Below are 5,815 nucleotides of genomic sequence, written 5' to 3'. Positions count from 1 at the left end.
AATCTTCCACCAATTCTGATGCCACATTCCTCCTCATACAGCCCAGCATCCTGGATGATCTGTTCTACATACAGATTGAAAAGGTATGGAGACAAAATACATCCCTGGCAGACCCCCTTCTTAATTTTGAACCATGCACTATCTCCTTGCTCTGTTCTGATGACTGCCTCCTGGTCCAAGTATAGGTTTGCATAAACACAATTAAGTGTTCTGGGATTCCCATTCTTCTCAGAGTCAGCCATAGAGAAGTTATAGTCATAAATAAGTGAATAGTCTTGTCATAGATAAGTGAATGTATCTAAGCTGCATCTGTTTGTTCAAACACCCCAATAAAGCTCCAATATCTGAAATTTATTTTCAGATTCATTCAGTGCAGTCTGGACTTCTTTCTTCAGCATTACTGGTTCTTAAACATACACTAATTCTTGAAATGGTACAGTATTGACCAATTCTTTTTGATACAGTAACTATGTATGTTTCTTCCATTTTCTTTTGACACTTCCTTTTTCATTCAATATTTTGCCTAAAGAATCCTTAAGTATTGCAACTAAAGGTTTAAATTTGTTCTTCAGTTATTTCAGCTTGAGAAATGCTGAACATTTTCTTGAATGGTTTTGTGTAGTTAATTAGAATATTTTGCTTTGTCTTCTCAAGCTGCCCTTTAAAACTTCAGTTCAGTTCTCTTACTCAATCATTTGTTCCTTTTGCTTTAGCTTCTCTTGGTTCTTGTGTAAGTTTCAGAATCTATTCTAATACCCATTTTACTCTTTTCTTTCTTTCCTATTTTCCCAGCTGCCTTTCCCCCCTCATATACAGTGCCTTTAATATCTGGTCTCTCATCATAATGTGTTCAATGTACCGAATCTATTCTTGATAAAGTTTCTAAACTAAGATGGGATCTAAGGTCATATTTTGATTCTTCACGTTTTAAAAAAAATAATTTAATTGTTATTTTAATGAAAGGTTTTACAGAAAACTTGGATTTCCATTCATTCATTGTGACACATTTTCCTCCCTACCCATCACCAGTTCACTTAAAAAAAAATCATTCATTGTTGCATAAATTCCTCCCTATGCACCTCTTATTCTGGAATGTTGTCATGCAAATAATGCATAATGATAAATAGTTAAATAGTTCTTTCCTTCATCTGTTCCAATGTAGTGTTCAGTATTTATCCCTCCTTTTCTTTGTTTCCTCCCAACTCCAAGTCAGTCCTGTTTTATATCAGTGGCATTATGTAGTATTATCTTTTTGTGATTGAGATATTTCACTCAGCTTATTATCCTCCAGGATAACCCATATTGTGTAATATTTTATGAGTTACTTGTTTTTCAGTGCTGCATAGTATTCCATTATGGGTATACCACAGCTTCTCTATCCATTTATTTGTGGAAGGGAACCTGGGTTGCTTCCATGTCTTTGCTATTATGAACAATGCAGCAATAAACATGGGTGTGCATATATGTGTTTGGGTAGAAGCTTTGGTTTCTTTTAGCTATATGCAAAGTAGTGGAATTACTGGGTTAAATGGTATTTCTATTTCCAACTATTTGAGAAAGTGTCTGCCTTCCAGAATGGTTGCGTCATTTTATACTCCAATCAACAATCAATAAGGGTTCCAATTTTTCAAAACCTTGCCAGCATTTGTTGTTTGCTGCTCTGTTGAACTTTGCTGCTGTTACTAGGCTGAGATGACATATCATAGTTGTTTTGATTTGCATCTCTCTTAGATGTAGGGATTTTGGATATTCCTTCACATATTTATTGGTCATCTGAATGTCTTCTTCTGTGAAGTGTCTGTTCATATCCTGTGCCATTTTGCAATTGAGTTGTTTACCTTTACCTTGTTGAGGTAAATGCTGGAGTATTCTATAAATTTTAGATATGAGTCCCTTATCAGACATGTCATTACCAAAAATTTTTCCCCAGTCTGTTGCTTTCTTTTTTTTACGCTGTTGGAGAACTTTTTTATGTGCATAGGGATTTTTTTTAATACTGATTTATTTTCAAAGTTTGAATTAATTGTTGTTCACAAAAGATCCTTTCTATTTTCTTTACCCCCCATATCAAATTGTGTACCCTATGATTAACACTTCCCTACCCATACTCATTCCTCTATCCCCCCCCCCTTCCTTGGCCCATCCTCACCCCTCTGCTTCCACCCTCTCCCCCTTCTTGGATCCTCATACTCATTCTACAATAATGGTTTTATCAGTATTTGTTCTTGTGGGACTGAGTTTGTTCACTCAGCAAAATGTTCTCCAGTCCCTTCCAAGTTAGGTAGTAATTTACAAAACCATTGCTCCTAAGTGCTGGAATTCCATTGTATGAATGTACCACAATGTCTCAATCCATTCGTGTATGGTTGAGCACCTGGGCTCTTTCCCTGTTCTTGCGATGGTGAATAATGCTGCTATGAACATTGAGGTGCAAGTCTCCATTTGAGCCTCAATTCTCATTCCTCAGGGTATATTCCAAGCAACAGAATAGCTGGGTCATATGGAATTTCTACGTTCAGCGTTTTGAGGAAGCACCAAACTGCCTTCCAGCATGGTTGTACCATTTTACAATCCCACCAACAATGTATTAGAGTTCCCATCTCACCACATCCTCTCCAACATTTATTATTTGCTGTCCTGTTAAATTTTGCCACTGCTACTGGAGTGAGATAGTATTTCATTGTACTTTCAATTTGCATCTCTCTTGTTGTCAGTGATTTGGAACATTTCTTCATGTCTGTTGGCCATTTGAATATCTTCCTCTGTGAAAATTCTTTCTGTGTCTTTTGCTTATTTTGTAACTAGGTTATCAGACTTTTTCTCGTGGAGGCCCAGGAGTATTCTACAAACTTTCATTATGAGACTCTTGTCTGAGATAATATTACCAAATGTTTGTTCTCAGTTGGTAGGCTTTCTTTTCACCCTGTTGAAAAGTTTTTGATGCGTACAGGGATTTAATCTTAAGAAGGTCCCCTTATAAATGTTATCCTCTCCAGATTGTACATTTCTGGCTGGTTTAGGTAGTCTTTTTATACCATAGTTTTGGGCTTCTAAGCTTGATCCCACTTTGTCTTTTATGAACTTTATGGCTTGGGGCTTTACTCCCAAATCTCTTATCCACCTTGAGGTGATTTTTGTGTGTGGTGTGAGATGTGGATCTTGTTTTACCTTCCTGCAGGTAGCAGTCCAGTTTTGCCAGCACCATTTGTTGAAGAGGCTGTTATTTCCCCATTTGATAGGTTTAATTTCCTTGTTGAATATCATCGATAGCTGGGCTTATTTCTGGGTTCTCAATTCTGTTCCATTGGTCTATGTGCCTACCATTGTACCAGTTCCACACTGCTTTGGTTATTATCACTGCATAGTAAGTTTTGAGATCAGGGAGTACTATGCCTCCCACTTCATTTTTGTTTCTCAGAAATGTTTTGTTTATTCGAGTCTCTTTCCTCTCCAAATAAACTTGACATTTTCCCTTTCAATCTCCTTGGAAAATGAATTGGGTATCTATATTGGGATTGCATTGAATATGGAGATTTATTTTAGTAGGATTGTCATTTTCACAAAACTGAGTCTTCCTATTCATGAACAGGGCACATTTTTTCATTTCTCTAGGGATTTTATTGTGTCCTGTAGAAATGTTCTGTAGTTTTCTTTGTACAAGTCTTTTGTATCTCTAGTTAGGTTCACTCCCAAGTATCAGTTTGTGGTTGGCTATTGTAAATGGTATTGCTTTCTCGGTTTCTTTCTCTGAGTTCTCTTTTTTACTGTAGAGGAATCTCTCCGATTTTTGGATATTGATCTTATATCCTGACACTCTACTGAATTGGCCTACTAGCTCTAACAGTTTGTTTTTTTCGTTTTTTTTCCTTGTTGAGTCTTTGGGGTTTTCTGTGTACACTATCATGTCATCTGCATAAAGTGCTAGTTCAACCATCTCTTTGCCAATCAGGATACCTTTTATTTCCTTCTCTTGTCATATTGCCCAAGCAAGCACTTCCAAAACAATATTGACTGGAAGTGGTGACAATGGGCATCCTTGGCTGGTCCCTGTTTGCAAGGAAAATGCTTTAAGTCTTTCTCCATTGAGAATGATATTGGCTCTTGGTTTTACATATATACTTTTCACTATGTTGAGTAAGTTCCCTTCTATTCCAATTTTGCTGAGTGTCTAATCAGGAAAGAGTGTTAGATTTTGTCAAATGCCTTTTCTGCATCAATTGCTAAGATCATATTGTTCTTATTATTTACTTTGTTAATATGGTGAATTATGTTGATTGTTTTTCTTCTGTTAACCTTCCTTGCATACCTGTTATGAATCCCACTTGGTCATGGTGAATCATATTTTTTAAAGTGCTTTTGGATCCTATTGGCTAGGATTTTTGTTAAGATTTTTGCATCTATATTCACGAAAGATATTTGTCTGTGGTTTTCTTTCCTTGGTAAGTGCATAGGGATTTGATTCTTAGAAAGTCCTGTTCTTCTATTTTATTCTCTCTTGATTGTAGGTTTTTCAAGCTTGGAAGATTGTTCATTTTGTAGATTTGGTTTCATTTCCTTCCCTTTCCATGTGAACTTACATATGAGCAATTGATGCTTTGTTCCACAGTTAGCCCTGGCCTTGTTCTGACTGATGATAATATCAAGCTTCTCCACCATCTGTTCTCGTAGAAGCAGCTTGAAAATTTGGCCTTAGTGATAGAAGTGAGGCTGGAAATTACATGATAGAGCTTTGTATGACTAACAACTTCTTCGCTGCAAACATCTTTTATTAAAAACATAAATGGCAGCTGTATACATGGACCTCACCTGTGGGAATACAAAGGAACCGAATAGACTATAATACGTGAAATGTCATGGTGGAGAAGCTCAATATCATCAGTCAGAAGCTCACATCATCTGAGGCATCATTAATCAATCATGTTGCTGTTGTTGTTAGGTGGTATCAACAACAGATCTAAACCCTATCCTATTTTGATCCATCCTGATCAACTCTGACATAATTTGTTACTTTATATTGTTATTGTTGTTGTTGTGTACCATTGAGTTGGAACCAACTCATAGCTTACCCTCCAGCAGGTTTTCAGAGGAAGTTAATTGCACAGGAGGATATTGCTCATCCTTCTCCTCTGGAGCAGCTGGTGGCCTTGAACCACATGCGTTTGGGATTGCAGTGCAGCTTCTTGCCACTAACCAAGTATATTGTTGCTGTCAATATTGTTCCAGTCACCAAATCATTCCATCTTGTTGAGAGTCTTACTATCCTTTGCTAACCCTCATAACATTCTTTTGAAAAGTTCACTGCTCTGGGATACATTTCAAGTTTTTATAAAAGCAGACTGTCACATCTTACTTTCTCAGAATGACTGTTGTGTTAGAACTTTCAACCTTTTAGTTAGCAACTGAGCTCATAACCACTGCATCACCACAAATTCTTATACTTTTCACTACCAAGGCCATAAAGCTCCTCAGAATCCTTTTAACATAACACTTCAAACAGTTACTAGTCATTGATCAGAAACCTAGCTTAAACCTATTTGCCCACTCTTGTCTAAACACTGGCTAGTTGCTTTCCCATGATCTTTGTTATTTGTTGTCTGGGTTCCATGAAAAATGAGGGCAAAAGATTAAAGTTGCTTTTTACTTATTTTTGCTTGAACCCACAATCAACATCCATGGAAGTAACAGTTTAAAAACCAAAAAACAACAAAAAAACCCCAAACCCTTAAGCATTAGATTAGGGAAAATCTGCTACCTAGGACCACCTTCTTCTTCTTCTTCTTCTTCTTCTTCTTCTTCTTCTTCTTCTTCTTCTTCT

This window comes from Elephantulus edwardii, unplaced genomic scaffold (assembly GCF_000299155.1).
Source record: "Elephantulus edwardii isolate Elephantulus edwardi_28Jun2011 unplaced genomic scaffold, EleEdw1.0 scaffold00013, whole genome shotgun sequence".
Lineage (NCBI taxonomy): Eukaryota > Metazoa > Chordata > Mammalia > Macroscelidea > Macroscelididae > Elephantulus > Elephantulus edwardii.
The sequence above is the reverse complement of the archived record's forward strand: the minus strand, read 5'-3'. Positions refer to the sequence as shown.